This window comes from Panthera tigris, chromosome D1 (assembly GCF_018350195.1).
Source record: "Panthera tigris isolate Pti1 chromosome D1, P.tigris_Pti1_mat1.1, whole genome shotgun sequence".
Lineage (NCBI taxonomy): Eukaryota > Metazoa > Chordata > Mammalia > Carnivora > Felidae > Panthera > Panthera tigris.
In genome coordinates, this window is record NC_056669.1 from 75,245,141 (window position 1) to 75,255,861 (window position 10,721).

General features: G+C 37.3%; 1 non-coding gene across 1 annotated transcript; it reads left to right on the forward strand.

Annotated features, from left to right (window-relative positions):
- The first annotated feature begins 7,657 nt into the window (after positions 1 to 7,657).
- LOC122231667 lies at positions 7,658 to 7,764 on the forward strand. The gene has a single exon (XR_006208911.1). It is a non-coding gene; the product is annotated as a U6 spliceosomal RNA (small nuclear RNA).
- Positions 7,765 to 10,721: the final 2,957 nt, after the last annotated feature.

Below are 10,721 nucleotides of genomic sequence, written 5' to 3' on the forward strand. Positions count from 1 at the left end.
ATAGCTGTATTTCTGTTCAGTCATCAAATGCAGAGGAAGAACTACTCCATCGTGGAATTGGCATTTGTGAGAGAACTCTCTGAAGTGGCTGTTAATACTACACAGTCTGATGCGTAATTGGTTAATTTCTTCTCCTGGTGGCAGTGGCTGTATGGGAGAGCATGAAGTTTGAAGTCAGTGTTTCCTTACCATCTAGTATCTGCAGGACCTAGGAAAATAATTTCTCTGCAGCCTCTTTATCTAAAAGTGATAATAATTTTGCAACTTACAGAGTTTTCATAAGGATCAAGTGAGATGGTGTATCCCATTGTGATGTGTAAGAGGTAATAAAATATTAGTTACATTTATCAATTTACTTCTAAATAATGACCATTAAGCTCTCAGTGCTAGTTATCACCTTACATTGCCGGGTTCTCATGGCACATTGGTGTTATTACCACAGAGTTAAAGCTGTGTCCTTGCTTTTTTCTGCTACGTCTTACTGCCTTTCTGCAAATGCCTAGACCGTCTGGATTCCAGAAGCTTGCTTGAAACTCTTTCGTGATTAAGAATTGTAGTCCCTCTCACAATCTCATCCAAGGAACATCTGCTCAGAGAAGCTAGTCAATATTGTGGAGAAGTTCAAAGAATGCAGACCATTAGTAGTGTCAGCTTTACAACCAGGAGGTAATGGCATTAAAGGGAATGGTCATAATACCCAACAATAGTGACCTCATTAACCAGTGATTTATCATGATGAAAAGACCTGTTTAACCTTTGGTCTCCACAAGCTTTCTCCTTTTAACAAAAAGGTCTATTATTTCAACTTGTCAGGAGATAATTTGTGAGTTGTTAAAGGACAGATTCAATTACTCTTAAGACAATTATATGGAAACTGTACTCACTGCAAGGTGCCTACACCACAATTTTTGTTTTCTTCAGTCGTTTTTCTGGGAACAAACAAAAAACACAGGAGTTCAATGAGTTTTGCCACAAGAAACAATTGCAGTTGTACATTCTCGTGGCTCTGCTGTAGATACCTGATTAGAAATTGGGCTTTCTTTGAAACTAGCATAAGGGGGACTTGAATGAGGTAAGCTCATTGACATATAAGGTGACATGTCAACTCCTCTGTCAATCCTATGTAACATTTATGGAGGACCTATTCTGAGATGCCAAGTTGGGCGTTGTGGCAGGGGATACAGCAATGAGTAGGCTGGGCTCTGCCTTCCAGAAGCTCAGAGACTTCTGTGGGGATGTTCTCTCAGCTTGCATTTATTAGACCCTTCTAATGGCTCATGAAATGATTGTGTTCCTGTAGGTCTCCTGCTGCTTAGATCTGGCAATGACTGAGGGGCAACTTCTCTCTCCCTAAGGAAACATATCAGAACATCAGGGAGATAGGAAAAAAGAGGTAGAAAAGGTGCCTGTTTGGGGCTGTACAGATTGCTTGGAAGGATTAACTCCGCTGTGTGCATTTTGTCCCCCTGTTCCAAACTGAGAAAATGGAATGAGAAAAACTATAACATCTGTGCCACCCCAGATCTGGGCCTCTTTAGAGCAGAAACTGTCAGTTGTGACAAATTGAGCCCAATTGTACGGAGGCTTTTGTGAGGTAGACAAATGTCCATCAGGGTCTCGAATGACCACCAAACTCAGTTCACTTGTGCTTTCTCTCTAATTTACGCCCTGGGTCCCTGAGGTGAGAGACCCTGCTATTTGATCGCCTGACCACAGTAAATAACACCAAGCTAGAGAACGTTTAAATGAAGATGTTTAGAAACAGTCCAACTTTCCGAATGTGATGGCAGGCACTTCAGTTGCTTGCTCACATTGTTTTACCGCTGATGCAGGGGTATAAGAGATAGTGGAAATAGGATCATCTTTGATGAAGCTTGTATTCCACAGTAAACCTGAACCCCAGAGTTTGATCATAGGTTGAAATTTTTGATGCTCTCCTTAAGAAAACGTGTTGCTTATCATTCATGTTGCCCAAATACCTTGCATATTATTTTGGATTTTTGTTCTTAAAGACTCATTTCAGATGTTTACACTGGGATTTTCTTAGGGAATAGGATTCCCCACTACCTGGTTTTAGCTGCTTGTGCAATTTTTAATTTTTGCTTAAAAAAAAGTCTTTTTTTTTCAGCAACCTAGTAAGTCATCCTTGATTTCATTAGGAGGGAATATAAACAATATCCAATTTTACTGTAATAAATATTTCTACCTGATTACATCATTACATGGATTTCATTGAAAGAAATACATCTAGGCTCTTGGAAGACCTTAAGAGGTAAGTAATTAAACAAAATAGTAGTGAAAATAGAGAAAGGATCTAATAGAACCCGTTCTTAAACAGCCAATATTAATTTAATCAGTCTGCTTTTGAGTTGTATACCTGCCAACTTCCACAGAAGTTCTGAGATTAAATAAAGTTGCAAGACAGATTTTTTAAAGATCATATAAAGGAAAGATTAAGTAATTATAAACCGGAGACATAACTTTTGGCTTAAACCAAAGGGAAATATGATAAATTACATAAATCCTAATTTATAATTAATGGAAATACATGGATTTATCAGGGAAGTCAGACCTTATTCTAAAAGAAAAAAAAAATCCAGAAAGAAGTTTTTTATTGATGGTTGGGTTTTAAACAATTAGTTTCAAAATGAAAATCATTTAGGTCATTATCTCTTAAGGTCCTGGCCTTCATGTTTCAGCAGAAAAAAAGACTGGAAGGTAGGATCTCTATATACACCTTATATTCCACCATTTGAAAGTATCAACAAACCGGAGGAAATTAATGCTGTGTGTATTATTTTGGCTGAAGAACCTCTAAGTAAAGATGTAAGTAAATACAGAAAAATTTTAAGCAAAATCACAAGACAATAGGATAAAACAGTGGTTTATCAAAATCAAGCTTATTATCTAATTGCCTGTTAGTACCTAAGGAAGAAAACCCAGTTGAATGTTTTTTGACCATTTTTTATCTCACTGGCTTTGAAATCACCATTTTGAAGAACAGTTCTTATCATAAAATAAGCTATACATTCTTGGAGGACACAGATTTTACCTTGTTCATCGTCCCTGTTATAGAGCTATTATATGAGCAGGGGCCTGGTAAAGAGTAGGTAGGTATCTATAACCATTGGCGAGGTTGAAGGGAAGTGTCCACGATAGTGAAAAGGACTAGAGTAAGGAGATTTCTCTGTGCATTGACTCTGGCAAACAACCCAAGCATTGTTTGTTTGTTTGTTTTAAATAAACCCTTGGTAGAATCTTAGGGTATTAAAACTGGAAGGATCTTCGTGTTAAAGTTTGATGTGTTCAATCATACCCCCTGCCCTGCCAATTTCAGAAAGAGTTGAGAATTAGTCATAGATGGCCAGTAGAGCTATATTGGAAAATACTTTTGTACTCGAGATCCAGTGGAATTTCTAAAATTATTACCTGCTTATGAAGAGAAGATTGGGTCTGCAGGACGGACAGAGACCCAAAGCAGTTATAAGGGAACACACACACACACACACACACACACACACACGCACACACAGATGGGCCTCTACGCCTGCCTCTAGAATGGTACTTCTAGAACTATCTGTGGTAAAGAACCAATTTAGAATGAAATTTTTGACTTCAGAAAATTTAGATAATTTAGACAAAAATGAGAGTAAAATCACTATTAACATTTTGACTTAGTTTTCTAATATGTTCTAGTATCTAATACCTAGGATGACAAACTCTGTGTCCTTTTAAACTGTTTGTGATACCTTTCAAAAAGTTCTAGACTCTTCTCAGACCTTAATGTTCTGGATGTACTTAAAATTATATTTGGGTTTTAAAATATTCAGTTGGAATTTTTATTGAAAATTCATTAAATTTATAGATTAGTCTGAAAAGAATTTACATCTTTATAATAATCAGTCTTGTCACTGAAGGACATGTTAGGTCTCAGCATTTACTCAAGTTTTAATTTATGTGCTTCAGTAAAGTTTTATAGTTATTTTAGTTTACTTATTTTAATTCCAGTATAGTTAACATACTGTGTCATATTAGTTTCAGGTGTAGAATTTAGCAATTCATCACTTATATACACCACCCAGTTCTCATCATGATGGGTGCCCTCCTTAGTCCCCATCACCTATTTAACCCATCCCCCCACCCCCAGCCTCCCCTCTAGTAACCATCAGTCTGTTCTCTGTAGTTAAGTGTCTGTTTCTTGGCTTGTCTCTCTTTGATCATTTGTCTTGTTTTTAAAATTACACATATGAATGAAATCATGTGGTATTTGTCTTTCTCTGACATATTTCACTTATCATTATACTGTCTAGCTCCAACCATGCCATTGAAAACGGTAAGATTTTATTATTTTTTTCGTTTTTTTTTTTAGTGTTTATTTATTTTTCAGAGAGGGAGAGGGGGAGAGAGAGAGAGAACACAAGCAGGAGAGGGGCAGAGAGAGAGGGAGACAGAGGATCCGAAGCAGGTTCTGTGCTGTCAGCACAGAGCCGAATGTGGGGCTCGAACTCATGAACTATGAGACCACGACCTGAGTCAAAGTCAGATGCTTAACTGACTGAGCCACCCAGGTGCTCCAAGACTTCATTTTTTTATGGCTGAGCAATATTCATATATATGTGTATTCATATATATATGTGTGTGTGTGTGTGTGTGTGTATGTATATATATATATATATATATCTCACATCTTCTTTATCCATATATCTATCGATGGACACTTAGGCTGCTTCCATAATTTTGCTATTATATAAGATACTGCAATAAATATAGAGGTGCATATGTCCCTTTGAATTAATGTTTTTGTATTTTGGGGGTAAATATCCAGTAGTGTGATTACTGGATCATAGGGCATTTCTATTTTTAGCTTTTTGAGGGATCTCCATACTGTTTTCCACAGTGGCTGCACCAGTTTGCATTCCCACCAACAGTAGGAGAGGTTTCCTTTTTCTCCACATCCTCACCAACACTTGTTCTTTCTTGTGTTATTGATTTTAGCCCTTCTGACAGGTCTCAGGTGATACCTCATTCTAGTTTTGATTTGCATTTACCTGCTGATGAGTGATGGTGAGCCACTTTTCATGTGTCTGTTGGCCATCTGCATATCTTCTTTGGAGAAATGTCTGTTCATGTCTCCTGCCCATTTTTTAATTGGATTATTTGTTTTTGGGGGTGTTGATTTGTATAAATTCTTTATAGATCCTGTATACTAACCCTTTATTAGATATGTCATTTGCAAATATCTTCTCCCATTCAGTAGGTTGCTTTTTAGTTTTGTTGGTGGTTTCCTTCACTGTAGCGAAGCTTTTAATTTGATGTAGTACCAATAGTTTATTTTTGCTTTTCTTTCCCTTGCCTCAGGAGACGTATCTAGAAAATTATAATTTTTTCAAATAGGTTCTGTACGTTTTGGTTCATCCAAGATATTATATTGTGGTTCTTGTCATTAATACTGACACCTGTTTTTACATTATATTTTCTGACTGGTCGCTACTTTTCTATAGCATTCTATTCATAAATTATTGTTTAATAATAGAAAAATACTCTAATTAGTTCCAACAGTAGTTTTTTGTGGTTAAAGAAACATATAACATAAAATTTACAATCTTAACCATTTTAAGTGTATACCACAGCAGTGTTAATTATATGCATATTGTCATGCAACGAGATCTATAAAACTTCCTCACCTTGCAAAACTGATACTCTGTATCCACTGAATAACGACTCCCTTTCCCCCTCTCCCAGCCCCTGGTAACCACATTGTAACTTCTCTATTGGTTTGACAACTTTGGATGCTTCATAGAAATAAGAGAAAGCAGTTTATATCTTTTTGTAGCTGTCTTATTTTACTTAGCATAATGTTCTCAAGGTTCATCTATGCGGTCCCATATAACAGAATTCCCTTGACTTTATTTTCTTGCATTTTCTAAATGGCCAATATAATCATATAATCTATAAATAATTAGCACTTTCTCTACTTTTCTGATTCTTCATTTCATATCTTCTTCTGGTGTTTTATTATTTAGAAGAATCTTGGCTGGTAATTGGAGATAATTTCTCATAATGGCATATTTTAGTAGCATAGTAGGTTACATTGTTACTTGTTTATTGAAGTTTTAAGTCAGGAACAAATGTTAATAGATAATCTTACATTGAAACATTTTTGAAATTTTACAGTAAACCCTATTTGGCCATGTTACATCACTCTTTTAAAAATATGCTCAAATAGGGGCGCCTGGGTGGCTCAGTCGGTTAAGCGTCGGACTTTGGCTCAGGTCATGATCTCGCAGTTTGTGAGTTCAAGCCCCGCATCAGGCTCTGTGCTGGCAGCTCGCTCAGAGCCTGGAGGCTGCTCCAGATTCTGTCTTCCTTTCTCTCTGCCCTTCCCTTGCTCACACTCTGTCTCTGTCTCTCTCAAAAAATAAAATAAACATCAAAAAAAAATTTTTTTTTTAATTTTGCTTAATTAGGGACTCCTGCGTGGCTCTGTGGGTTGAGCATCCCACTCTTGATTTTGGCTCAGGTCATGATCTCAGAGTCATGGGATCAAGCCCTTCGTCAGGCTCCACACTGATCATGGAGCCTGCTTGGGATATTCTCTCTCTCTCTCTCTCTCTCTCTCTCTGTCTCTCTGTCTCTCTGTCTCTCTGTCTCTCTCCCTCTCCCTCCTCCCCAGCTTGCTCTCTCTCTCTCTCTCTCTCTCTCTCTCAAATAAGTTTTAGGGCACCTGGGTGGCTCAGTTGGTTAAACGTCTGACTTTGACTGAGGTCATGATCTCACAGTTGGTGGCTTCAAGCACCTCATCGGGCTCTGTGCTAACAGCTCAGAGCCTGGAGCCTGCTTCAGATTCTGTGTCTCCCTCTCTCTCTGCCCCTCCCCCACTTGTGCTCTGTCTTTCTCTCTCACTCTCTCTCAAAAATAAACATTAAAAACTTTTTTTTATCTTTAAAATAAGTTTTAAAAATGAAAAAAAATATGCCCAATGGGTTTGCTGTTATTTCATCTGATATATTTATATCTATAATCCTAACCCTGGCATTTTTTTTTAATTGCTATCTGTTAAGATGTGCTATCAGTTTTGAACTATATTCATGTTGTAACATTAGGAAAGTCTTCATGGTTTTCTGTTCTCTGGAAGAGTTTAAATGCAGGAGCATACCTGTTCCTTAAGAGGTACACTTATCTCGCATAGTGGTTTTATTTCTTTCTCTTTTTTTTGTTTTTGTTTTTTGGGGTTTTTTTTTTTTTTCAATATATGAAGTTTATTGTCAAATTGGTTTCCATACAACACCCAGTGCTCATCCCAAAAGGTGCCCTCCTCAATACCCATCACCCACCCTCCCCTCCCTCCCACCCCCCATCAACCCTCAGTTTGTTCTCAGTTTTCATAGTGGTTTTGTTTCAAACTCTTTTATAGGAGGCATCAGTCATGACACTCTAAAAAAAAGGAATCAGGTTTGTTGAGGTATAATTTACATAGAGTAAAATTCACCCTTTTTAGATATATAACTCAGTGAGTTTTGCGATATATGCAGTCACGTAAACACCAACCACTCTAGATATAAAATAGTCCGGTTATCTCCAAAATGTTACCTCATGCTAGCCCCTGACAACTCTGAACCTGTTCCTTATAGTTTTGCCTTTTAAAAAATATCATATAGTGCTCATTTTGGCAACATGTATACTAAAATTGGAATGATACAGAAAAGATGAGCTTGGCCCCTGAACAAGGATGACACACAAATTTGTGAAGCATTCCGTATTTTTTTTAAAGTCATATAAATTAAAAAAAATTTTTTTTAACATTTTTTTTATTTTTGAGAGAGAGCGACAAAGCACAAGCAGGGGAGGGGCAGAGAGATAGGGAGACACAGAATCTGAAGCAGGCTTCAGGCCCTGAGCTGTCAGCACAGAACCCGATGCGGGGCTTGAATCCACGAACCATGAGATCATGACCTGAGCCAAAGTTGGACGCTTAACCAACTGAGCCACCCAGGCACCCCAAAAGTCATATTAATATTAAAGGGGATTCTTTGAATGGAAAGGAAAGACAAAAGTGACAAAGACAAGAAAGGAACAGAGAAAATCTCCAGAAACAATAACAGAACAAGTAATAAAAAGTCATATAAACGGAACCATATAGCACATAGCGTTTGGTCTCTGACTTCTTTGACTCAGCATAATGCTTTTGTGATTCGTGGTGTCATTACATGTATCAGTCATTCATTCATTTTCATTGTTGAGTAGTATTTTTCATTGTTGAGTAGCTGGATTTAACAAACTTTGTTTATCCATTCACCAGTTGATAAACATTTGGGTTATTTCTAATTTTTAGTGACTATGAATGAAGTTGCCAGCAACAGTCACCTATAGGTTTTGTTTGTACGTGTGTCTTCATTCCTTTTGGGTAAATAGCTAGGAGTGGAATTTCTGGGTCATTTGGTAAGTACATTTTTAACTTTATTAGAAGATATCAAATTGTTTTCCAAAGTGACTGTACTATTGTATATATCCACCAGCAATGTATGAGAGTTCCATTTGCTTCACATCCTCACTTGTGCTTCCTGTTGTCAAGCTTTCTTTCCTTATGGCCATTCTAATAAGTGGTTTCTCATTGTAGCTTTAATTTGCGTTTCCCTAAAGATGTTAGCATGTTTACATGTGCTTATTGGCCATCCAAATCTCTCTTTTGGTGATGTGGATGTTCAGAGTTTTTGCTAATTACATTATTTTCTGGGGCACCTCAGTGGCTCAGTCAGTTAAGCCTCCGACTTCAGCTCAGGTCATGATCTTGTGGTTCGTGGGTTCGAGCCCCGTGTCAGGCTCTTTGCTGACAGCTCACAGCCTGGAGCCTGCTTCAGATTCAGTGTCTCCCTCTCTCTCTGCCCCTCCCCTGTTCGTGCTCTGTCTCTGTCTCTCTCTCAAAAATAAATAAACATTAACAGTTTTTTCTTATTACTGAGTTATAAAGAGTTCTTTAGACATTCTGAAGGTAAGCCCTTTATCAATTTTTTTTGCAGATATTTTCTCTTTGTGGTTTGATTTTTTATTTTCTTTGTAATGTCTTTGAAAGAACAGAAATTTAAATTTTTTATTAAGTCCATTTTGTCGACTTTTTATGTGTCTCAAATTTAAGAAATATTTGCTTAAATATAAAATAATAAAGATTTTTTTCCCATGAATTTTATAGTTTTGGGCTTTACATTTAGGTCTCTGACCATTTTTGGTTAACTTTTGTATATGTGGTGAATAAAATTGAGATTTTATTTAACTTCAATTTTTTTGGCATATAAATGTTCCATTTATCCATCACCATTTCCTCAAAAGATTACACTCTGTCCATTGAATTATATGGAAACCTTTGTCAAAAATCAGTTGACTAGATCTGTGACATATTTGTAGACCCTCTATTCTGTTTTATTGATCTATATGTCTTTATCTACTGGAATATCTCACTGTCTTTATTAGTGTAGCATTAGAGTAAGTCTTTTTTTTTTTTTAAGTATAGTTGATGCACAATGTTACCTTAGTTTCAGGTGTACCACTTAGTGATGTAACAAGTTTTTATAATGTGCTATGTTCACCACAAGTGTAGCTACCATCTATCCCATTCCACCCCTATTATAATATCATGACTATATTTCTTATGCTATGCTTTTTATTGCTGTGACTTACTTATTCCGTAAGTGGAAGGCCGTATGTCCCTCACCCTTTACCCATTTTGCCTATTCTCCCACCCCCCTTCCCTCTGGGAACCATCAGATTGTTCTCTGTATTTATAGGTCTGATTCTGCTTTTTGTTTGGTTATTCATTTGTTTGTTTGTTTTAGACTGCACTTATGAATGGAATCATATAGTATTTGTCTTTCTCATTCTGACGTATTTCACTTAGCATAATACCCTTTAGGTCCATTCATGTTGTCTCAAATGACACAATTTCATCCCTTTTAAGACTGTAATATTTCATTGTTTATATATGCTGTATTTTCCTTATCCATTCTTTTTATTTATTTATTTTTTTTGAGAAGGAGAGAGAGAGTATGTGTGTGAGTTGGGGAGAGGAGGAGAGGGAGGGAGGGAAGAAGGGGGGAGAGAGAAAGAGAGAGAGAGAGAGAGAGAGAGAGAGAGCGAGCATCTTAAGCAGATTCCATGCTCAGCATGCAGCCCAACATGGGGCTCGATCCCACAACCCTGGGATCATGACCTCAGCTGAAATCAAGAGTCAGACACTGAACTGACTGAGCCACCCAGGTGTCCATTCATTCATCTACTGATAGACAGGTTGCTTCCATATCTTGGCCATTGTAAATAATGCTGCAATAAATATAGTGGTGCATTTGTCTTCTTGAATTAGTGTTTTCGTTTTCTTTGGGTAAATACCCAATAATAGATTTATTGGATCATATGGTATTTTTATATTTTTTTTTTTAATTTTTTAATGTTTTTATTTATTCTTGAGACAGGGAGAGACAGAACATGAGCAGGGGAGGGGCAGAGAGAGAGGGAGACACACAATCCCAAGCAGGCTCCAGGCTCCGAGCCGTCAGCACAGAGCCCGACGCGGGGCTCGAACCCACAGACCGTGAGATCATGACCTGAGCTGAAGTCAGACGCCCAACCGACGGAGCCACCCAGGCGCCCCAGGTATTTTTATTTTTAATTTTTCAAGGAAGCTCCATACTTTTTTTTATAGTGGCTGTACTAATTTATATTTCTGCCAATAG